Below are 26,267 nucleotides of genomic sequence, written 5' to 3'. Positions count from 1 at the left end.
TATACTGACAGGTGCCTGTGAGGTGCTATACTGACAGGTGCCTGTGAGGTGCTATACTGACAGGTGCCTGTGAGGTGCTATACTGACAGGTGCCTGTGAGGTGCTATACTGACAGGTGCCTGTGAGGTGCTATACTGACAGGTGCCTGTGAGGTGCTATACTGACAGGTGCCTGTGAGGTGCTATACTGACAGGTGTGAGGTGCTATACTGACAGGGGCCTGTGAGGTGCTATACTGACAGGTGCCTGTGAGGTGCTATACTGACAGGGGCCTGTGAGGTGCTATACTGACAGGTGCCTGTGAGGTGCTATACTGACAGTTGCCTGTGAGGTGCTATACTGGCAGGTGCCTGTGAGGTGCTATACTGACAGGTGCTTGTGAGGTGTTATACTGACAGGTGCCTGTGAGGTGCTATACTGACAGGTGCTTGTGAGGTGTTATACTGACAGGTGCTTGTGAGGTGCTATACTGACAGGTGCCTGTGAGGTGCTATACTGACAGCGGCCTGTGAGGTGCTATACTGACAAGTGCCTGTGAGGTGCTATACTGACAAGTGCCTGTGAGGTGCTATACTGACAGGAGCCAGTGAGGTTCTATACTGACAGGTGCCTGTGAGGTGCTATACTGACAGGTGCCTGTGAGGTGCTATACTGACAGGTGCTTGTGAGGTGCTCTACTGACAGGTGCCTGTGAGGTGCTATACTGACAGGTGCCTGTGAGGTGCTATACTGACAGGGGCCTGTGAGGTGCTATACTGACAGGTGCCTGTGAGGTGCTATACTGACAGGTGCCTGTGAGGTGCTATACTGACAGTTGCCTGTGAGGTGCTATACTGACAGGGTCCTGTGAGGTGCTATACTGACAGGTGCTTGTGAGGTACTATACTGACAGGGGCCTGTGAGGTGCTATACTGACAGGTGCCTGTGAGGTGCTATACTGACAGGGGCCTGTGAGGTGCTATACTGACAGGGTCTGTGAGGTGCTATACTGACAGGTGCCTGTGAGGTGCTATACTGACAGGGTCCTGTGAGGTGCTATACTGACAGGTACCTATGAGGTGCTATACTGACAGGTGCTTGTGAGGTGCTATACTGACAGTTGCCTGTGAGGTGCTATACTGACAGGTGCCTATGAGGTGCTATACTGACAGGTGCCTGTGAGGTGCTATACTGACAGGGGTCTGTGAGGTGCTATACTGACAGGTGCCTGTGAGGTGCTATACTGACAGGTGCCTGTGAGGTGCTATACTGACAGGTGCTTGTGAGGTGCTATACTGACAGTTGCCTGTGAGGTGCTATACTGACAGGTGCCTATGAGGTGCTATACTGACAGGTGCCTGTGAGGTGCTATACTGGCAGGTGCCTGTGAGGTGCTATACTGACAAGTGCTTGTGAGGTGCTATACTGACAGGTGCCTGTGAGGTGCTATACTGACAGGTGCTTGTGAGGTGCTATACTGACAGGTGCCTGTGAGGTACTATACTGACAGGTGCCTGTGAGGTGCTATACTGACAGGGGTCTGTGAGGTGCTATACTGACAGGTGCCTGTGAGGTGCTATACTGACAGGTGCCTGTGAGGTGCTATACTGACAGGTGCCTGTGAGGTGCTATACTGACAGGTGCCTGTGAGGTGCTATACTGACAGGTGCTTGTGAGGTGCTATACTGACAGGAGCCTGTGAGGTGCTATACTGACAGGTGCCTGTGAGGTGCTATACTGACAGGTGTGAGGTGCTATACTGACAGGTGTGAGGTGCTATACTGACAGGTGCCTGTGAGGTGCTATACTGACAGGAGCCTGTGAGGTGCTATACTGACAGGTGTGAGGTACTATACTGACAGGTGCCTGTGAGGTGCTATACTGACAGGTGTGAGGTGCTATACTGACAGGTGCCTGTGAGATGCTATACTGACAGGTGCCTGTGAGATGCTATACTTACAGGTGCCTGTGAGGTGCTATACTGACAGGTGCCTGTGAGGTGCTATACTGACAGGTGCCTTTGAGGTGCTATACTGACAGGTGCCTGTGAGGTGCTATACTGACAGGTGCCTGTGAGGTGCTATACTGACAGGTGCCTGTGAGGTGCTATACTGACAGGTGCCTGTGAGGTGCTATACTGACAGGTGTGAGGTGCTATACTGACAGGTGCCTGTGAGGTGCTATACTGACAGGTGTGAGGTGCTATACTGACCGGTGCCTGTGAGGTGCTATACTGACAGGTGTGAGGTGCTATACTGACAGGTGCCTGTGAGGTGCTATACTGACAGGTGCCTGTGAGGTGCTATACTGACAGGTGCCTGTGAGGTGCTATACTGACAGGTGTGAGGTGCTATACTGACAGGTGTGAGGTGCTATACTGACAGGTGCCTGTGAGGTGCTATACTGACAGGTGCCTGTGAGGTGCTATACTGACAGGTGCCTGTGAGGTGCTATACTGACAGGTGCCTGTGAGGTGCTATACTGACAGGTGCCTGTGAGGTGCTATACTGACAGGTGCCTGTGAGGTGCTATACTGACATGTGCCTGTGAGGTGCTATACTGACAGGGAACATACATGGAAGAAATATAAAAATGGGAGATTAGTGAGGGTGGAAAAGTCACTGACAGAAGGAACCATGAAGCCCCGGGGATGGTATAGTGACAATTAGTGTGAGAATGAGTGGCACATAGATTGTGAGAAAGAGTGAATCGTATCTGATTGTGAGAGAGTAGAACAGACACATTCTTTGTCAATGTCATTTTCTCTTTCACAACCTCTGTGTCACAGTGTGAGGTAGAGTGTCACTAAGGGGCCTATTTTTGAATGTGCAAGCGGACATGATCCGATATTGCGAATCATGTCCGCTGCACATCGATAAATTCCGACAGCATACACTGTCGGCATTTATCATTGCACCAGCAGTTCTGGTGAACTGCCGGTGCAATGCCGACCCCTGCAGATTCATGGCCAATCAGCCGCTAGCAGCGGGTGTCAATCAACCCGATCGTATTCGATCGGATTGATTTCCGGGGATGTCTGTCCGCCGCCTCAGAGCAGGTGGACAGGTTATGGAGCAGCGGTCTTTAGATCACTGCTTCATTACTTGTGTCTCTGGTGAGCCTGAAGGCTCGCCAGAAACCCAGGGCATTGAACTCTGCTTGATAATTTGGCCCCTCAATGTCTTCTGTCTATGTCACTTACTCTCATACTGTGTGACCCAGAGAGCATGAACGAGGGACACACATTGTGAGAGAGTAAGTGACAGATGTGATAGAGGAACAGTGAGAGAGAGTGAAAGGGAGTTTAACCCTTACATTTACAGTATTCCAGCCAGGTCCCAGGGGCTAATTCAGTTTCCTTTTTGAGACCTAAAGAGGTCACCAAGACTGTAGTGAAGCCCAATAGTGTTTCCTGTAAAATAAATCCATTTATAATAAAGTATAAGTAAGTAGTACATGGAAATGAAATAAAAAGCTGGGATTTGCTACTTTAAAGAAAATGCAAATTAGATTGCAAGCTTCTTGGGATATAATTTAACTATAAATATCCTTACATTGGCTGCTCCATATTTATCTGGACTCCCACTACCATCATGTTGAGCTGATGTCAGGAACTACAGCTGCCTGAGCCCGCATCCCCAAAATCCATCATCTCAGTGGACGTGAGAAGCACTAAAGCAATGGAGTCCCTGTCACATACAGTGTCACTATTTGGATGCCGCCGATTTGTGCTCTATATCTAGAAAACAGAATTTCTTATTAAAACGTATCAGAAAGTAAAGTACAGACTGTGACCTTTTTACATTTATAAATAACTGGAGCCAGACTGTGCAGCAGTGACATCAGAAGGACATTACTCCAATCCGTCGTTATGTCTAGCAGAGGTCACTGTGCATGCACAGGGTGCTATACCGAGCACAGTGTATACACTGCACTGGGTTATCTGTAGTACTGTGCATAACACACTGTGTTATATATAATATTGTGCTGTATATAACACAATGTAGAGTGTGTTATACACAGTACACTATACAGGGTGTTATAAAGAGCACATTGTATACACTGCACTGGGTTATGTGTAGTACTGTGCATAACACACTGTGCTATATATAATATTGTGCTGTATATAACACAATGTAGAGTGTGTTATACACAGTACACTATACAGGGTGTTATACAGAGCACAGCATACACTGCACTGGGTTATGTGTAGTACTGTGCATAACACACTGTGCTATATATAATATTGTGCTGTATATAACACAATGTAGAGTGTGTTATACACAGTAAACTATACAGAGTGTTATACATAGCACATGGTGTTATACAGATCACAGTGTATAAACTACACTGTGTTATGTGTAGTACTGTGCATAACACACTGTGTTATATATACTATTGTGCTGTATATAACACAATGTAGAGTGTGCTATACACAGTACACTATACAGAGTGTTACACATATAAACACAAAAGAAGAATGATATAAAGGGTATCAGACTTCCCAAAGTATGCACTTGCAGCACTCTAGGCCTTAACTAAGGAACGAAATTCCCCAACAGGATATTTAAAATATAACCTTTATTAATTATAAAGTTAAAAAACCAAATTTGTTTTTCATATTCATTTGTAACTTTGTTGCGACCATATTACAAACTGAATGATAATAATTATCTATATAGCCTGGGTTGTGCCAGATCTTATTTAATCGCAAATTCAGTTTTTTGAATGAATGTGGGCAACGCTATTGCTACTTATCTGCAAACCGAATGATATTAATCATTGAATTATTTACTCAATCTGGGTTATGCCAGACTTAACTGAATTGTTAACTGAGTTTCTGAATGAGTATGTGCTAAAACGAATACTAAGATGAATGAATGTGAGTTATTTCAGTTTATAATTGCAGCATCCGCTGTGCTATACGGCACCAAACCTGAGCCATTATACTCACTTTCAAGTTTATTTAGACCATACTACGAACCTAATGATAATTATCTATATAGCCTGGGTTGTGCCAGACTTTATTTAACCACTAATCTAGTTCCTCGTATGAATGTGTGTAACGCTGTTGTTACTAAACTATAAACTTAATGATACCAATCATTTATACAATCTGGGTTGTGCCAGACCGAACTTAATCGCTAACCTAGTTTCTGAAGGAGTTTGTGCCTACGAATATAAAGACCAATGAATATGAGCCATATCATTTTATAATTGCAGCATTTGCTGTATTTGCTAAACTCAGTAACATTAATTACTGAATCTGAGTAGTGCCAGACCGAACGATATTACTAACATAATTTTTGAATGACTGCATGCTTGATAATCCGTATGACTAACGGATAGAAGTAAAATCACTCAATCATTTCAACACAGTAGAATTGGTTATATCTGTGGTCTGGGCTATACCGGACTGAGTCTATCCTAATAAAGATACTATCTTAACCTTAATGAATGTGCGCCTAATATATAACAGATCTATGAACTTATGTCAAGTCTTTAGATAACTGCAGCACATGTTCTACCTGAGAATCAAGTAACATTCATTACACAATCTTAGTAATGTCAGACTACAGTATGCTGCTCGTATAATTTATGAATAAAAACGTGCTCAATTTATGATTAACGGATATTTCTTAGTAATGTCAGACTACAGTATGCTGCTCGTATAATTTATGAATAAAAACGTGCTCAATTTATGATTAACGGATATTCGTCCAACTTTTTGAGCAAATTAGCACTAGCTACGCACACATTGCTATTCATATAAGGAAATTGGCTAAATCTATAGTCCAGGTTGTGGCAGACTTGTTTTATTTGAGAATATTTAATTCATTGTTACCCACATTCTCTGATCATTATTACCAATGTGAAGCACTTATAACATTTATATTTTCTATTCAATCCTTTACTTAATGGTGATAGTTGAACTATATTAGAGCTGACATTAGACTACCCAGATGGGAATTCATATACCAGCTCTACATCAAAGGTTATAATAATTTTGGTAATCACTACCTAGTTAACCTATTTGATTATCTAGATCACTAATAACGGTGAATTTATAGAGGCCGAATTATCATATCTAGTGATCTAACTGGCAATTTACTACACTGATTTCGGTACTGGAGTGTATTTTAATTGTGTGTGTATCAACCAAACAAATTTGTTTTTTTAACTTTATAATTAATAAAGGTTAGATTTTAAATATCCTGTTGGGGAATTTTGTTCCTTAGTTAAGGCCTAGAGTGCTGCAAGTGCATACTTAGGGAAGTCTGATACCCTTTATATCATTCTTCCTTTGTGTTTATATTTATATTTGTGCACAAGCACCATTTCCTCCAGCTATTGTAAAATGTATAAACTCATACTTCTTAATTGGAATTACTATTAGAGGAAAAGCCTAAGGAGTGTCCCACTGTTCATTTTGTGGGTTTGAAGAGTGTTATACATAGTACAGGGTATTATGCAGAGCACATTGTGTTATATAAAGAAAATGTATCATACACTGTACAATGTGTTATATATAGCACAGGGTGTTATAAACAGCTATACACAACACAGTGTGCTATATATAGAACGGGGTGGTATGCACAGCATAGGGTGTTTACTAAAGCAAATGTGCTATACACAACACAGTGTGCTATATATAGAACGGGTGGTATGCACAGCATAGGGTGTTTACTAAAGCAAATGTGCTATACACAGAACAGTGTGCTATATATAGAACGGGGTGGTATGCACAGCATAGGGTGTTTACTAAAGCAAATGTGCTATACACAGAACAGTGTGCTATATATAGAACATGGTGTTATGGACAGTACTATACATAAAACAGTACAGTGTGTACTGTGTATATATATATATATATATATATATCATTATAAACAGTGCAGTGTTATCCACAGTACAACACAAATATCTATATATATATACACACACTAGCCGAGATTACAAATTTGGCGTTAACAGGGGTGCGGGGCTAACGAGGCTTTTATTTCTAACGCTACTTTAAGCCAACGCTGGTATTACAGGTTTTTTTAAACCTGGCGTTAGTCACAAAAAGGTGAGCGTAGAGCAAAATTTAGCTCCACATCTCACCTCAATACCAGCGTTGCTTACGGTAGCGGTAAGATGGCTAAACGTGCTCATGCACTATTTCCCCATAGGAAACAATGGGGCTGAGCTGGCTGGAAAAAAAAATAACACCTGCAAAAAAGCAGCGTCCAGCTTCTAACGCAGCCCCATTGTTTCCTATGGGGAAAGAAAAAATATGTCTGCACCTAACACCCTAACATGAAGCCCGAGTCTAAATACTCCTAATCTTACACTTATTAACCCCTAATCTGCCGCCCTCGACATCGTCGCCACCTGCATTATACTATTAACCCCTAATCTGCCGCTCCGGACACCGCCGCCACCTACGAAACCCCTAATCTGCTGCCCCCAACACAGCCGCCACCTACATTATAGTTATTAACCCCTAATCTGCCCCCCTCAACGTCACCGCAACTATATTAAATTAATTAACCCCTAATCTGCCGCCGCCGCCAATGTCGTCGCTACTATAATAAAGTTATTAACCCCTAAACCTAAGTCTAACCCTAACCCTAACACCGCCTAACTTAAATATAATTTAAATAAATCTAAATTAAATAACTACAATTAAATAAATTATTCCTATTTAAAACTAAATGCTTACCTATAAAATAAACCATATACATAGCTTCAATATAACTAATAGTTACATTGTATCTATCTTAGGGTTTATGTTTATTTTACAGGCAACTTTGTATTTATTTTAACTAGGTAGAATAGTTATTAAATAGTTATTAACTATTTAATAACTACCTAGCTAAAATAAGTACAAAATTACCTGTAAAATAAAACCTAACCTAAGTTACAATTACACCTAACACTACACTATCATTAAATAAATTACCTAAACTACCTACAATTAATTACAATTAAATACAATAAACTAAATTACAAAAAAAACCCACTAAATTACAGTAAAACAAATTACAAGAAGTTTAAGCTAATTACACCTAATCTAAGCCCCCTAATAAAATAAAAAGCCCCCCAAAATAATCAAATGCCCTGCCCTATACTAAATTACAAATAGCCCTTAAAAGGGCCTTTTGCCGGTTATTGCCCCAAAGTAATCAGCTCTTTTACCTTTAAAAAAAAATACAATACCCCCCCAGCATTAAAACCCACCACCCACACACCCCTACTCTAAAACCCACCCAATACCCCCTTAAAAAAACCTAACACTACCCCATTGAAGATCACCCTACCTTGAGCCGTCTTCACCCAGCTGGGCACAAGTGGTCATCCCATCCGCCAGAAGTCTTCATCCGATGGGGCAGAAGAGGTTCTCCAGACCGGCAGAAGTCTTCATCCTATCCGGGCAGAAGAGGACATCCAGACCGGGAGAAGGCTTCACCCAAGTGGCATCTTCTATCTTCATCCATCCGACAAGGAGCGACTCCATCTTGAAGACATCCGGCGCGGAGCATCCTTCCAGCACGATAACGCGAGGTCAATTCTATTGGCTGATTGCATCAACCAATCGGATTTTTCCTACCTTAATTCCGATTGGCTGATAGAATCCTATCAGCCAATCGGAATTCGAGGGACGCCATCTTGGATGACTTCATTTAAAGGAACCGTCATTCGTCGTTAGTCGTCGTGCTGGAAGGATGCTCCGCGCCGGATGTCTTCAAGATGGAGTTCCTCCTCGTCGGATGGATGAAGAGAGAAGATGCCGCTTGGATGAAGCCTTCTCCCGGTCCGGATGTCCTCTTCTGCCCGGATAGGATGAAGACTTCTGCCGGTCTGGAGGATCTCTTCTGCCCCATCGGATGAAGACTTCTGGCCGGATCGGATGACCACTTGTGCCAGGCTGGGTGAAGACGGCTCAAGGTAGGGTGATCTTCAATGGGGTATTGTTAGTTTTTTTTAAGGGGGTATTGGGTGGATTTTAGAGTAGGGGTGTGTGGGTGGTGGGTTTTAATGTTGGGGGGGTATTGATTTTTTTTTTACAGGTAAAAGAGCTGATTACTTTGGGGCAATGCCCCGCAAAAGCCCCTTTTAAGGGCTATTTGTAATTTAGTATAGGGTAGGGCATTTTATTATTTTGGGGGGCTTTTTTATTTTATTAGGGGGATTAGATTAGGTGTGCTGATGTCGCGAATAGTTCATCAGCGAATAGTTCCCGGCGAACATAGCTTGTTCACGTTCGTAGCAGACGGCAAACATATGCGATGTTCGGTCCGCCCCCTATTCGTCATCATTGAGTAAACTTTGACCCTGTACCTCACAGTCAGCAGACACATTCCAGCCAATCAGCAGCAGACCCTGCTTCCCAGACCCTCCCACCTCCTGGACAGCATCCATTTTAGATTCATTCAGAAGCTGCATTCTTAGTGAGAGGAGGGACAGTGTAGCTGCTGCTGATTTAATAGGGAAATCGATAGCTAGGCTAGTGTATTCAGTGTCCACTACAGTCCTGAAGGACTCATCTGATCTCTGCTGTAAGGACAGCACCCCAAAAAAGCCCTTTTTAGGGCTAGAACATCAGTCTGCTTTTTTTTTTTCCTGTGTAATCTAATTGCAGTTGCCTGCCTGCCAGCGTGTGTGTCAGGCTCACAGCGTATACTGTGCCCACTTGCCCAGTGCCACCACTCATATCTGGTGTAACAGTAGTGTACATTTAAAAAAACCAACACTTTTTTGACTGTGAAATAATAGCAGTCAGTTTCCTTCACACGTGTGCGTTTCAGTGCCTGCCAGGGCAGTGTCACCCCAGTGCAACTCATATCTGGTGTAACAGTAGTGTACATTTAAAAAAACAACACTTTTTTGACTGTGAAATAATAGCAGTCAGTTTCCCTCACACGTGTGCGTTTCAGTGCCTGCCAGGGCAAGGTGTCACCCCAGTGCAACTCATATCTGGTGTAACAGTAGTGTACATTTAAAAAAACAACACTTTTTTGACTGTGAAATAATAGCAGTCAGTTTCCTTCACACGTGTGCGTTTCAGTGCCTGCCAGAGCACAGTGTAACCCCAGTGCAACTCATATCTGGTGTAACAGTAGTGTACATTTAAAAAAAACCACACTTTTTTGACTGTGAAATAATAGCAGTCAGTTTCCTTCACACGTGTGCGTTTCAATGCCTGCCAGGGCAAGGTGTCACCCCAGTGCAACTCATATCTGGTGTAACAGTAGTGTACATTTAAAAAAACAACACTTTTTTGACTGTGTTAAATAATAGCAGTCAGTTTCCTTCACACGTGTGCGTTTCAGTGCCTGCCAGGGCACAGTGTCACCCCAGTGAAACTCATATCTGGTGTAACAGTAGTGTACATTTAAAAAAAAACACTTTTTTGACTGTGAAATAATAGCAGTCAGCTTCCTTCACGCGTGTGCGTTTCAGTGCCTGCCAGGGCACATTGTTACCCCAGTGCAACTCATATCTGGTGTAACAGTAGTGTACATTTAAAAAAAACAACACTTTTTTTACAGTGAAATAATAGCAGTCAGTTTCCTTTACGCGTGCACGTTTCAGTGCCTGCCAGGGCACAGTGTCACCCCAGTGCAACTCATTTCTGGTGTAACAGTAGTGTACATTTAAAAAAACAACACTTTTTTGACTGTGAAATAATAGCAGTCAGTTTCCTTTACGCGTGCACGTTTCAGTGCCTGCCAGGGCACAGTGTCACCCCAGTGCAACTCATTTCTGGTGTAACAGTAGTGTACATTTAAAAAAAACAACACTTTTTTGACTGTGTTAAATAATAGCAGTCAGTTTCCTTCACACGTGTGCGTTTCAGTGCCTGCCAGGGCACAGTGTCACCCCAGTGCAACTCATATCTGGTGTAACAGTAGTGTACATTTAAAAAAAAACAACACTTTTTTGACTGTGAAATAATAGCAATCAGTTTCCTTCACACGTGTGCGTTTTAGTGCCTGCCAGGGCACAGTGTCACCCCAGTGCAACTCATATCTGGTGTAACAGTAGTGTACATTTAAAAAAAAAAAAAAACACTTTTTTGACTGTGAAATAATAGCACTCAGTTTCCTTCACACGTGTGTGTTTCAGTGCCTGCCAGGGCACAGTGTCACCCCAGTGCAACTCATATCTGGTGTAACAGTAGTGTAAATTTAAAAAAAAAAAAAAACACTTTTTTGACTGTGAAATAATAGCAGTCAGTTTCCTTCACGCGTGTGCGTTTCAGTGCCTGTCAGGGCACAGTGTCACCCCAGTGCAACTCATATCTGGTGTAACATTAGTGTACATTTAAAAAAAAATACAATTTTGACTGTAATAGATTGAATAGCAGTTAGTTGTCTGCAAGTGTGTGTGTCAGGCCTACTCTGCCAACTTCTGCCAGTGCACAGTGCCACTCATATCTGTTGTCACAGTAGCTTGCACGCATAGTACCACTAATCGAAAAAAAAATGACAGGCAGAGGCAGGCCACCCCGCAGGGGCCGTCGTGGTTGTGGTGCTGTGATTCCCTTTGGCCCTAGAATAATGCCCAGTGTTCAGAGGCCACGTACCCTGAACTCGAAAAGTTCTGAGGACATAGTTGACTGGCTAACACAGGACACCCAATCTTCTACAGCTTCCGCTCGGAACCTTGACGCACCATCCTCCTCCAGCTTAGCTTCGGGCACCTCTCAAGTTACCACTCGCCCGCCTGCCGCCACCACCAACACTAGCACCACAGCCGCTTCACTTGATCTGTCAGAGGAGTTATTTACACATCAGTTGGAAGAAATAAGTGATGCGCAACCATTATTGCCAGAGGATGTAGATAACAGGGATATGTCTCAGTCAGGCAGCATTACACACATGGACGTAGGGTGTGATGATGATGATGTTGTACCCGCTGCTGCTTCCTTTGCTGAGTTGTCAGATACAAGTGAAGTGGTTGATGATGACGATGCGTCCGTTGATGTCACGTGGGTGCCCGCTAGAAGAGAAGAAGAACAGGGGAAAGATCAGATGGGGAGACAGAGAGGAGGACTAGACGAGTTGGAAGCTGGGGGAGGTAGTCGCAAGGAGCTAGTGGCACAGTCAGACAGCATGCATCGGCACCCGGGGTCAGCCAGACAGCATGCCAATCAACGCATGCTGTTGCCACCACCAGAATGCCATCATTGCAGAGCTCAGCAGTGTGGCATTTTTTTTTGTGTGTCTGCCTCTGACAACAGCGATGCCATTTGCAACCTGTGCAAAAAGAAACTGAGTCGTGGGAAGTCCAACACCCACCTAGGTACAACTGCTTTGCGAAGGCACATGATCGCACATCACAAACGCCTATGGGATCAACACATGAGTACAAGCAGCACACAAACTCAAAGCCGCCATCCTCCTCCTGGTCCAGCATCTTCAGCCACGTTAACCACTGGTGTCCTCCTTGCCCCCTCTCAACCATCCGCCTCTCCGTCTCTCGACTTGAGCTCCTGCTCATCTGCCCACAGTCAGGTGTCTGTCAAGGACATGTTTGAGCGTAAGAAGCCAATGTCACAAAGTCACCCCCTTGCCCGGCATCTGACAGCTGGCTTGTCTGAACTCTTACCCCGCCAGCTTTTACCATACAAGCTGGTGGAGTCTGAGGCGTTCCAAAAATTTGTAGCTATTGAGACACCGCAGTGGAAGGTACCCGGCCGAAATTTCTTTGCACAAAAGGCAATCCCCAACCTGTACTCGATTGTGCAAAAGGAAGTAATGGCATGTCTGGCACACAGTGTTGGGGCAAGGGTCCATCTGACCACTGACACCTGGTCTGCAAAGCATGGTCAGGGCAGGTATATCACCTACACTGCACATTGGGTAAACCTGCTGACGGCTGCCAAGCATGGAATGCGTGGCTCTGCAGAGGAGTTGGTGACACCGCCACGACTTGCAGGCAGGCCTGCTGCCACCTCCTCTACTCCTCCTACTCCATCCTCTTCCATAACCTTCTCGGCTGAGTCCTCTTCTGCGTTTGCGTCTTGCTCCACATCAACGGCACCCCCCAGCTCCCCAGGTACTATTCCACATCCCAGATACGGCAATGTCACGCCGTCTTGAGGTTGACTTGCCTGAAAGCAGAGAGTCACACTGGACCAGCACTACTGTCCGCCCTGAATGCACAGGTGGATCAGTGGCTGACTCCGCACCAACTGGAGATCGGCAAAGTGGTTTGTGACAACGGAAGAAATTTGTTGGCGGCATTGAATTTGGGCAAGTTGACACATGTGCCGTTCCAAGATAAATTAAAAAGTATGCTTTACACAGTGTATAAGGGTGATGTCACAGCACAATGGGAATCTAACAGGGGAAGAGGTGAAAGTAATCCTCCTCCTCCCACGACCACGCCGGCAAGGACAGGATGCTTTACAGATGTTTTGTTGATGGAGGACATGCAGAATTTTTTAAGTCCTACGCATCCCCACAGCCCTTCGGGGTCCACCCTCAGAGAACGACTCGACCGACAGGTAGCAGACTACCTCGCCTTAACTGCAGATATCGACACTCTGAGGAGCGATGAACCCCTTGACTACTGGGTGTGTATGCTTGACCAGTGGCCTGAGCTATCCCAATTTGCGATAGAACTTCTGGCCCGCTTCAAGTGTCCTGTCAGAAAGGACCTTCAGTGCAGCAGGAGGTATTGTCACTGAGAAGAGAAGTCACCTAGGTCAAAAAAGTCTAGATTACCTCACCTTTATTAAGATGAATGAGGGATGGATCCCGAAGGGACTGACAGTGGGCGATACATTCAACTAAAAAAGGCCTGATGAGATGAGCTGCCTTGGGCTAAAAATGGTCCACACGCTGCTGTATTTTATATCTGAATGCCGGATGACTTGCGTGACTTATCCGCCACCAACTAGGGTTCAAGCCGCAATGTTTTAGGGCACTTTCTGCCTGGGAAACAAACATCAATTTCTCTGGCCGCTGCTACAGCAGTGGCTGCAACAATACCTAATTTTTCAGGCATGTGTAAATGCCTAATTTTTCTGGCCTCTGGTACTGCACTGTGGCTTCAAAACCCAAACCAAAAAAAAGGGCACATAACAGGGATTAAACTGATAGGAATAGTACTACTTAACACACCACTCCTATCTGGTGGCACATTAGATCGCACGCGCAGTGCCCCAAATTCGAAGTAGGAGGACCGACCAAGCATCTTTTTCCATCTCCCGGTTCCTAAAATCTATGCCATATACACGTCCCCTGATAGGGGACGTAACAGGGACTAAACTGATAGGAATAGTACTACTTAACACACCTTATAATAATTCTATCAGCCAATCGGAATCTAAGGGATGCCATCTTGGATGACGTCACTTAAAGTTACCTTCATTCTGTTTTAGTCGTCACCAGAAGAGGATGCTCCACGTAGGATGTCTTGAAGATGGACCCGCTCCGTGCCAGAAGGATGAAGATAGATGATGCCGTCTGTATGAAGACTTCTGCCCGTCTGGAGGACCACTTCTGCCCGGCTTGGATGAAGTCTTCTGCCCGTCTGGAGGACCACTTCTGCCCGACTTGGATGAAGACTTCTGCCCGTCTGGAGGACCACTTCACCCGACTTGGATGAAGATGTCTCCCGGTAAGTCGATCTTCAGGGGGTTAGTGTTAGGTTTCTTTTAAGGGTGTATTGGGTGGGTTTTATTTTTTAGATTAGGGTTTAAGCGGCAAAATAGCTAAATGCCCTTTTAAGGGCAATGCACATCCAAATGCCCTTTTCAGGGCAATGGGGATCTTAGGTTTTCTTTAGCTAGTATTTTATTTTGGGGGTTGGTTGTGTGGGTGGTGGGTTTTACTGTTGTGGGGGTTGTTTGTATTTTTTTTTTAGAGGTAAAAATGCCCCGCAAAAGGCCCTTTTAAGGGCTATTGGTAGTTTAGTTTAGACTAGGGTTTTTTTATTTGGGGGGGGGGGGCTTTTTATTTTAATAGAGCTATTAGATTAGGTGTAATTAGTTTAAATTTCTGTAATTTGTTTATTATTTTCTGTAATTTAGTGGGGGGGTTTTGTACTTTAGCTAATTTAATTTAGGTAATTGTATTTAATTTAGTTAATTTATTTAATTATAGTGTAGTGTTTGGTGTTAGTGTAACTTAGGTTAGGTTTTATTTTACAGGTAAATTTGTATTTATTTTAGCTAGGTAGTTATTAAATAGTTAATAACTATTTAATAACTATTCTACCTAGTTAAAATAAATGCAAACTTGCCTGTAAAATAAAAATAAATCCTAAGCTAGCTACAATGTAACTATTAGTTATATTGTAGCTAGCTTATGGTTTATTTTATAGGTAAGTATTTATTTTTAAATAGGAATAATTTAGTTAATGATAGGAATATTTATTTAGATTTATTTAAATTATATTTATGTTAGGGGGTGTAAGGGTTAGACTTAGGTTTAGGGGTTAATAACATTAATATAGTGGAGGCGACGTTGGGGGCGGCAGATTAGGGGTTAATAAATGTAGGTAGGTGGCGGCGATGTTAGGGATGGCAGATTAGGGGTTAATACTATTTAACTAATGTTTACAAGGCGGGAGTGCAGCGGTTTAGGGGTTAATATGTTTATTATAGTGTCTGCGACATTGAGGGCAGCAGATTAGGGGTTAATAAGTGTAGGTAGGTGGCAGCGACATTAGGGGCGGCAGATTAAGAGTTAACAAATATAATGTAGGTGTCTGCAATGTTGGGGGCAGCAGATTATTGGTTAATAAATATAATGTAGGTGGCGGCAATGTCTGGAGCGGCAGATTAGGGGTAAAACATTTTATTTTAGTATTTGTGATGCGGGAGGGCCTCGGTTTAGGGGTTAATAGGTAGTTTATGGGTGTTAGTGTACTTTTTAGCACTTTAGTTATGAGTTTTATGCTACGGCGTTGTACCATAAAACTCTTAACTACTGACTTTTTTTAGGACTCTTGACAGGGTAGGGTGTACCGCTCACTTTTTGGCCTCCCAGGACAGACTCGCAATATCAGCGCTATGGAAGTCCCATAGAAAAAAGACTTTACGAAGTTTACGTAAGTTGTTTTGCGGTAAGGCCAAAGAAGTGTGCAGTACACCTAAACCTTCAAGACTCGTAATACCAGCGGGTGTAAAAAAGCAGTGTTAGGACCTCTTAACGCTGCTTTTTTACCCTAACGCACAACTCGTAATCTAGCAGAAAGGTTGTTAACAGTAAATCAGGCAGCAAAGTATCCTCAGGTTTGAAGGGGTTAAACAGAGATGTGGTCAGGCAAGCAAAGTTTGTTAAGAGTAAATCAGGCAGCAAAGTATCCTCAGGTTTGAAGGGGTTAAACAGAGATGTGGTCAGGCAAGCAAAGTTCGTTAACAGAATATCAGGTAACAAAGTATCAAAATGAGTACTCACAAAGCCACAACAAGGAAAAAACAAATGGGCATCAGGTGAAGGACACGCCTGAATTTGAACCCAGAGTGATGTCAGCAGAACGGGACGCTTCAGGGAGCGTGTCAGAAGAGTGAGACAGCTTCAGAGGCAAAGGATGTTGCTAAGTAACGCAGCAACAGAGCCTCAGAAGCGAGGAGCATGACAGTATGTAAACTTATGAGCACAACTGTATATATACACATATATTTCTTTCATATAGGGGGCAAGAGTCCACGACCTGTTATGTGTGGGATATACATCCCTACCACAAGGAGGAGGAAAAGTTTCCCAACCCCCAAAAGCCTATAACCCCCCCACACACACCTCACTTATTCCTTAGTTTTACTTTGCCTCCTTAGGAGGTGGTTGAAGCATGATGGGCTTGATTCTTCAGTTAAAGGTGCTTCAGAGCATTTTGAAGCCCGGTTCCCCTCAGATTACAGTGTTTGTCAGAGGGAGTACTGCCTCATGACACCACGTTTTCGCCTCTGGGAAATCTTTTTATGGGCTCTCTGTAAATTTGAGTGCAGGGATTCATCTTCTGCCTCTCTTTACGGATAAAAAATATACTCATTTTCCATTACCTCTGCTGATATGTTTCAGTACGGGTTTGGCTGTCTGCTACTTGATTATTAGTGGATGAGTGTCGGTAAGTCATTTTGATCCTGAATGTCCCAGCCTGGTCTTTCAGGATTTGGCATGCAGATCTAGTGCCAATTGGCGCTTTATAAATGAATGATAATAATAATATTAATAGAGCGATGTCGGTCGTGTAACACTTTTCTGGTAAATATGCTTTACCATGGACTTGTAAAATCAAGTTGCGCACTAATGTTAGCGCAGTCCACGTGTTATCTGAACCTACAATACAGAAAATGTTTTTTCTTTTTTGATCTTTTAAAATATGGTAGTCTCCCATTTTTTGGCATTTCTATACAATATTGTAGTTATTTTCTAATAATGTTTGATAATTAGATATTATTCTTTTGGACATCTCATTGAAAAGAAAAAAAACTTGAAATCTACGCGTGAGAGAAAAACAAAAAAAGACTTCAACACATGGGTGTGAAAAAGTCTAAAAAACAAAAAGTTAAGTATGGGAGGGACGTTGTAATCTATTACCCCTATACTACTTCATTGTGGCCTAGATTAAAAGCAGAGTATAACAATATTAGTGTTATGGTGCGTAATGCTGTTCTAATCCATAGAACTCCCATATCTACTCTATTACAAGTTAAGAGTAAAATGTATGGTTTCGATCTGGAGGTCGGATAGCATGAATGAACTAAATCCCTTGTGATTCTGATAGGCCATGCAATTTTCAACAAGTTTCCAATTTACTTTTATAACCAAATTTGCTTTGTTCTTTTGGTTTTCTTTGTTAAAAACTAAACTTAGGTAGGTTCATATGCTAATTTATAAGCCCTTGAAGGCCTCTTCTTGTTTCAGTACATTTTGACAGTTTTTCATAGTTCTTATGTATCATATAAATAACACTCACTTCCGTGGAATTATTTCAGCACTGATTGGCTAAAATGCAAGTCTGTCAAAAGAACTGAAATAATTGGGCAGTCTGCAGAGGCTTAGATACAATGGCCTCTAGTTATCAAGCCGTCAACCGCAAATATGCTGGAATTCCGCAGCGTATTTGTGGCGGGGCTGATTCACCTTAGTTATCAAGCCCTACTGCCCGGCAAAAGTAGAATATAGTGACGTAACCTACGATCCGCCGGACTCAGTCCGACACAGATTGATGGTTACGTCACTACAAATGTTCCAAATGCAAGTTCGGCACAATCTGACTACTTTTGGTAGTTATCAAACTACTACCAGGTACGCTCGCCACTCTTCCAGGCCAGCGTACCTGGATTTCAATCTGCCGCCCTGGAGGCAGCGGATCCCATAGGAATTAATGGGAGTCTGACCATAGCGAAAGCTCATGTTCGCTGTTGCCCGATATCCCATTGATTCCTATGTGAGATGTCTGCACCTAACACCCTAACATGTACCCCAAGTCTAAACACCCCTAATCTGCCCCCCCTACACCGCCGCAACTAAATAAACGTATTAACCCCTAAACCGCCACTCACGGACCCCGCCACCACCTACATTATACATATTAACCCCTAATCTGCCGCCCCCTATACCACCGCCACCTACATAAACTTATTCACCCCTATCCTGGGGATTCAATCAGCCAATCAGATTGAAGTTCAATCCGATTGGCTGATCCGATCAGCCAATCGGATTGAGCTTGCATTCTATTGGCTGATCGGAAACACCCATCATAAACATGATTGCGAGATTGCAGTGTTCTTTACACTCAAATCCATATGTATATGTAAACATTCCTATTGACTGATCTGAATTTTAACATGAAAATCAGCCAATAGGAATGCAAGGGTACCGCAATATAAAAGGGGTACCTCACATTCAAATTTCCGTTTGCGGCTGGTGACTGAATGAAGAGGGCCTCTGTGTTCAATTTCGCAAGATGAAAACCACTGCTTCCGCAACTGCGCCGCCACTAATGGGAATAATGAAGATGGAGCGCTGCCATATTTTTGGTAAGTTGTTTGCTAATTTTTGTAAGGTTAGTGGTTTTTTTATTGTCAGAAAAATATGGGAACAACACAGTACAGCTCCTGTATGTCCCAAAAAAACAGAGGTGCGCCAATCCACTATAACACAAACTATGTATATTACAAAATATATTCAAAATAATAAAAACCTGTATAAGCAGTATAATATGATCAAAAAAATAAAAAGTTATGGTAACACACAAATACAATGGTAATGATAATGAGATGTTTACAATGTATAAAATTTAAAAAATCCTTAGACAAAAGTCCCAACACTTGTGGAAAGTCCTATACCGAGGACTCTCACTAGTAATGTCCGGTTACAAAAAGATGCGTCAACCGAGTGACAGGCAGCTCTCTCCAAAGTGTCTACGATATATCTGGATGTCCTGGAAGACAAGAAAAAAGAGAGGCGCCTTGGTGCAGCAAGTCCTAAACAGCATGTAACAACTTCCAACAATAGTGATTGAATTCTCACAAACAAGCGTGCACATGCAGTGCAATAATAGACGGACCGAAACTTCAGAGCCATTCGGCTGACTCTCCAATGGTGGATCAGCTGGGTGATGATGCAGTGTTTCACCCGTGACACAGGGGTTCAAAACTCCAAAACGCCCAGTATTGGTCAGCTGGGAGATGTATAAAGTCCACAGACTACAACGGCTTAAAGACAATTCTCCGGAGCAAGGAAGAGTGGTAAAAATATTTTATTAAAAACACTTAAAAAGTTGCTTTTTTATTGTATTGCTATTTTTTTTACTGTTATGGTAGGTTTTTTTTTTACAGGTAAGGTTAGATTTTTTTTTTATTTTTCAGGCAAATTTTTATTTTTTTAAAAGTAGTTAGGTTTTATTTGGTAAAGTAAGGGTTAGTCTATTTTGGGTTAATTTAGGGGTTGTTACAGTAGTGCAGGCTATGTGATGAGGTGGAATGGTGGTTAAGGGGTTAATAGTGTAAAGAGGTAGTTTGCAATGTGAGTGGCTGGCGGTTTAGGGGTTCATAGTGTAGCGCAGACTTTGCGATGTGTAGTGTGTGGCGGTTTAGGGTATAATAGTTTAGAAGCTTACTTTGCAGTGGGGGATATGGTGATTTAGGGATTAATAGTGTAAAGAGGTAGTTTGGGATGTGGGGGGGGTGGTTTAGGGGTTTATAGTGTAGTGGGGACTTTGCGATGTGCGCGAGTAGGGTGGGTATTTTTTTGCTACCTTGACTTCTATGGGACAGTAGGTTATGGTGCGGTTGGTATTGTAACTGCGCTAGCAATAAACCTTTTTGCGCAAGTCGGGGTAGCGTCAGAGTGATACATTTTTACTTTCAACTCATAATACCAGCACAACCCGACTCGCACAAGAGGTTAACTACTAACACAGTTAGCTCTCTAATGAAATTGCCAGTTAGCGCTCCTCCCCTTATAATCTGACCCTAAAAAAATACTAGGTAGAATGATGCAGTCAAAGAAAATATTAGTCTGATAATAACATGTAGATGTATTTTTAAAGTTTCATTAGCTGTTTAAATATTGAAAAAATAAGTGGAAAGTTTTAGTGTCTATAAAACAATGGGAGCTGCCATGTTGTAACTTAGGTTACCTTCTCTGCTGTGGCCAATTAGTGATAAAAATAGGCAACTAGAGTATCCAGCCAATCAGCATATACATATATATTTATTTATATTTGCTGCCATCGCTGCACGACTTACCTGCTTTGCTGGCCTATCGTGCGCTGGTATTATCCAGTGGAGAGCAAATATCGCTTTCATCAAAGCGATATTTAGCGCTCCACTTGTAATCTGGCCCTAAGTATTTTAAAATAGACTGTCCCTTAAATAAGATGCTCTAAGCCGACGATGAAATAGTCGAGTTCTTCTAAAATTCTTGAACATGTTAACATCCTCTGGTAAATCTCTTTCACCATTCACTGGTAATACCAGATTTTGTGTTATTCTTAGTGCAGGGTCGCGTTATGGATAGCGCTCCACTTGTAATCTAAGCCTGTATGTGGCAGAACTAGATATTGGTAAAGGAATAAAATGCCCCTTAACCCTGTCCTATACCTCCATATAGAACCTATTATTAAAAAGCCACTAATGTACAACTGCAAAATTAGGAAATTCATAATAAGAAGACAATGCAATAACACTTTACTTTGAATTTCAAACAAGCAGTAGATTTTTTATTTTTCAAATGTCAAAGCTTTTTATTTCCCTGTCTTCTGCAACACAAGACAGTCATCAGCCAATCATCCTCATATACACATAAACTGTAAACTCTTGCACATGCTCAGTAGAAGTAGATAAGACATTTCTTAAAGGGACACTGAACCCAAATTTTTGGTTTCAGTACTCTGGACAGCACTTTTTTATTGGTGGATGAATTTATCCACCAATCAGCAAGGACAACCCAGGTTGTTCACCAAAAATGGGCCGGCATCTAAACTTACAATCTTGCATTTCAAATAAAGATACCAAGAGAATGAAGAAAATTTGATAATAGGAGTAAATTTGAAAGTTGCTTAAAATTTCATGCTCAATCTGAATCACAAAAGAAAAATTTTGGTTACAGTGTCCCTTTAATTGTATGTTCTGTCTGGATAATGAATGTTTAATTTTAACTTTTAATTACCTTTAAGGATACTAATGTCACAGTTAATTACTTAAAGTATCCTTCAGTATATATAATTTGAAGGAAAAAAGAAACACCTTCCTTTTCAATATAATTGAGGGCAGAGAAGAGCTGAATACTTTGTTTATGACAAAGCACAAAAGCAGACGGATGAAGAACACATAAGACAAGGGATATTAAACTCAAAGGTGAGTGAATTTTACTCTGAGTTTTTTAGGGATCATGAGGCTTCAAGAGTTAAAAATATTTTTCAGTGTAAGGGGGATCATATAAAGAAACAAGAGTAAACATCTACTTAAAATTGTCATGTTCCATAAATGGGTTAAAAAGTAAATACATTTTTTTATCTGGTTAAAATAAAAAGCAACTAAAACTCAATTAATTAAATGAGTTATATTTTTTTTTTTCCATTATACTTTGAATTCAACATTAAATTGATTTTTTAACCTTATGTTTGACTTAGGCACAACATATTTATCTGGCAAACATATTTTCTAGTAGTATGTTTATTGATGACCAAATTTGGCAATGAAAAAAATAATTAATATTGATCATTCTATTATAGAAGGTGCAACAAATAAATATTAAGAAAGTGTGTTTTATTGTTAGAACATCTCATTAAAGTGCAGGCAAATGAATTATAAAAATCTGTAAATTAATTTGAGAGATTAATAGTTCTCAGATTTTAATAAATATGCAATATCAGATATAGAACATTAGCAAACATTAAAAACGTTTTTGCAGTTATTTATATGTATATTTAGATATTGTTTGTCCTCGAGTTCATTATAAATTTGCTATTTGGCAGATCTAATATGCTTGTTTATATAAAATATGTAAGAATAGTATTGTATCAATATAAATGACACTAACTTTAACCTGAAAGATTATACTTCAATCTTTTATATGGAGATCTCAATAAAACTAAATCAAACTAAATCAATCATATTTTTTGACCTATGGTTTTACAGCCAGTATTTCCATTATACAGAGAATAATATAAGAATATCTGCATTCCTTTTTGGATTTGTTGCATTTATCTAAAAAAACAACAAGTGTTGTTCTATCTCTTTAAGGTATAATTACATTCTGGCTGAGGACACACATATTCTCTCCCCTGTCCCCACCAGGGATAGGCACAAATGCTGTGGGCTACATTTTCTAAAGTACAGAGTTTAGTGAAGGACACCAAGGTACATTTGAAATTAAAAACATTAATTTATAGTGCTGGGTGTTAATACTGATGCAGATACCACTGATCCTATAACCAGCCCTCCTCTGGCTACACGCATGTGCCAGTGTCACTACTGTGTCATTATATAGCGCTTGGTGTTATTATACTGATGCAGACACCACTGGTTCTATAAACAGCCCTCCTCTGGCTTTACCCATGTGCCAGTGTCACTACTGTGTCATTATATAGTGCTGGGTGTTAATACTGATGCAGATACCACTGATCCTATAACCAGCCCTCCTCTGGCTACACGCATGTGCCAGTGTCACTACTGTGTCATTATATAGCGCTTGGTGTTATTATACTGATGCAGATACCACTGATCCTATAACCAGCCTTCCTCTGGCTATACCCATGTGCCAGTGTCACTACTGTATTATTATATAGCGCTGGGTGTTATTATACTGATGCAAATACCACTGACCCTATAACCAGCCCTCCTCTGGCTATACTCATGTGCTAGTGTCACTACTGTATTATTATATAGTTCTGGGTGTTATTATACTGATGCAGATACCACTGATCCTATAACCAGCCCTTGTCTGGCTATACCCATGAGCCAGTGTCACTACTCTGTCATTATATAGCGCTGGGTGTTATTATACTAATGCAGATATCACTGATCCTATAACCAGCCCTCCTCTGGCTATACTCATGTGCCAGTGTCACTACTGTATTATTATATAGTTCTGGGTGTTATTATACTGATGCAGATACCACTGATCCTATAACCAGCCCTCCTCTGGCTATATCCATGGGCCAGTGTCACTACTGTGTCATTATATAGTGCTTGGTGTTATTATACTAATGCAGATATCACTGATCCTATAACCAGCCCTCCTCTGGCTATACTCATGTGCCAGTGTCACTACTGTATTATTATATAGTTCTGGGTGTTATTATACTGATTCAGATACCACTGATCCTATAACCAGCCCTCCTCTGGCTATACACTACACACAATTTAGCAAGGGCACTATAAAGGCAAGCTTCTCAGTTATTCTAATTACTTGTAATACCTGTTAGGTTGGTATCAATGTATTGTTACTTAATGAGAAGTGGTGCTAGCATTTAATACAACATTAGTATAAACAATAGGGATTAAAGTCCCTGGAAAGAAATGCTTTTTTAGCACTCTTTGCCAAGACTGACGTGTAGAGGCAAAGATTGGATTAAAATATAACTTTTATTTTACTTTATTAAAAAGATGGGTAAACACAAACATTTAAAAATACTCTATCGTTTGTAGCTGAATTAGATTATTTGTGAGATCTATTATTGATCTGGCCTTTATACCATATATTGGTAATCAGTTCTCACTGGTAATTACCAGTTTGCATATGCGGTGAATGTCACTTAAATTATGTATGTGGCAGATGTTAATATATCTTTGATTGATTGTGTTCATTTACTCATATTGTGCCTGGGAATAAATTCTAATAATTGTGAAGGATGACCTCCCACTGAGGTATGTTACCATTACACACTATTGAACTGCGAGTATAGCAGATATTAATATATCTTTAAATGATTATGTTCATTTGCTCATATTGTGCCTGGGGTTAAATTACAATGATTTTAAAGGATAACCTACAATTAAGGTGTATTACCCTTGCACACTATTGTGGATCACCCCAGTCCTATTGATTTGTGCTGTGTGATCATATGTATTTTCTATCTAAGTTGTAATATGCTCAGAGTATTGTTCTTATATTAAGGTTTCATATTATTGCTTTGTATATGGGTGTTTTATTATCATAATGATTCAAAATTTTGTGCTTACTAATACAGTGTAATAATAGTGTCCATATAACTCTTGTGAACTACTCCTCATACGAGGTCCCAACAAATGCGGAAATCACAGAGTTTGCAGGTGTATAACCATTTATATTGTATATACTTCAGACTGTCATAAGATGTGATATATAAACAGCGTGCTTACCACTCCGGTGTCTATCGATAGCTGCGTGGGTCAGACAGTATCAGCTTAGTGGCGAATGCAAATCACTCAGGTGTGCTTGCTAACATACCGTCTATCCTCCGGTGTGGACGCTGTATACACTTCACTGTTCTTCCCACTGGTAAGTGCCTGTGTCGTAGGCTGTCCTATGATGTAACTGTTAGAGCTCTCCTGAACTCTTATTCAATATCAACGAAAGTACAACAAGATTTCACAGTTCAGTCAATAGGAGTTAAAGAGAGAGTTGTTGGCATATGTTAAATATCATTTTATTAAATTCGTTAAAACAGACCTGGCACAGCACATAAAAATCTCCACTTCTGACGCGTTTCCTGCCTCACGGGCAGTTCATCAGAGCATACAGAGATCACCTGAAGTTGCTGTTTAAACACACAGGTAGAACCACAAGGTCCAATCACATTTTCGCTAGGTGTTAGTAGAAAACACCCACTCTTTAACTCATTCATTTCCATTGATGTATTATACATTATTTAAATGTGACCGAGCCGGTGGAGTACCTAAGGTGTGACAGCGCAAACATAGAAATACAAAATGTGAACAAAAAAATCTAAAATTTGAGTAAATGTAATAAAACCTGCTTGGGAACAATTTAGATCGTAGCCAATAACATGCAAAAGTTGAGCCTATATTTAAACATTGCTTCAAGATTGTTTAAAGTTAATGATAATAAAAGTGAGTTAACCCTATAGCCGTTTACGATATATAAGATAAATGCAAGATACTGTCTAAGGGTCATCATCAGGACTATATCATTCAAGATCGAAAGATAACTAAATGGCTTTAAACAAATAGACCAGCAATTCTAGTTTTTAACTACAGCATCATGAAAAGCACATAAGAAAGATATATTATTATTCTGGATATGAAAAACACCGAATTAAGAGTTGCAAATGTTAGATAATATTTATATATATAAAATGTCAGGTAGGCCAACATAATAATTAAGCACCTGTATTTCTAGAATATATAAAATATTTTTGTGTGTTTATTAGCTCCTATCTATGAACAGTTTGACATCGCTAATTTTATTGATCCCTAATGGATGACCCGTTTTTAAAGTATGAATCCAAAAAAATTCCCTTTTCGATAAAGCCTGATATCTATCTCCTCCTCTAGCTCCCAATGTGACTTGCTCAATCCCTTGAAAAAGAAAGTGAGCAAGTCTGTTGGTATGTTCAAAGAAGTGTTTGGCAACTGGAGTCTTTGGAACTTCTGCTTCCAATGACAACAGATGCTCTCTTAGTCGATCTTTGAGATTCCTTGAGGTAAGGCCAATATATTGAAAATTGCAAAAAGAGCAAGTTATAAGATAAACTATGTAAGTGGAATTACAGTTAATGGATTCTCTTATTTTATAGGATCTCCCTGTCTGCATAGATTTAAAGCTGTTACCTACAAGAGCATAATCACAGCATTTACATGGTTTGGTACCACACTTGTGAAAACCTATATTA

Source organism: Bombina bombina, chromosome 8 (assembly GCF_027579735.1).
Source record: "Bombina bombina isolate aBomBom1 chromosome 8, aBomBom1.pri, whole genome shotgun sequence".
NCBI classification, from domain to species: Eukaryota; Metazoa; Chordata; class Amphibia; order Anura; family Bombinatoridae; genus Bombina; species Bombina bombina.
Note: the sequence above shows the minus strand (reverse complement) of the source record.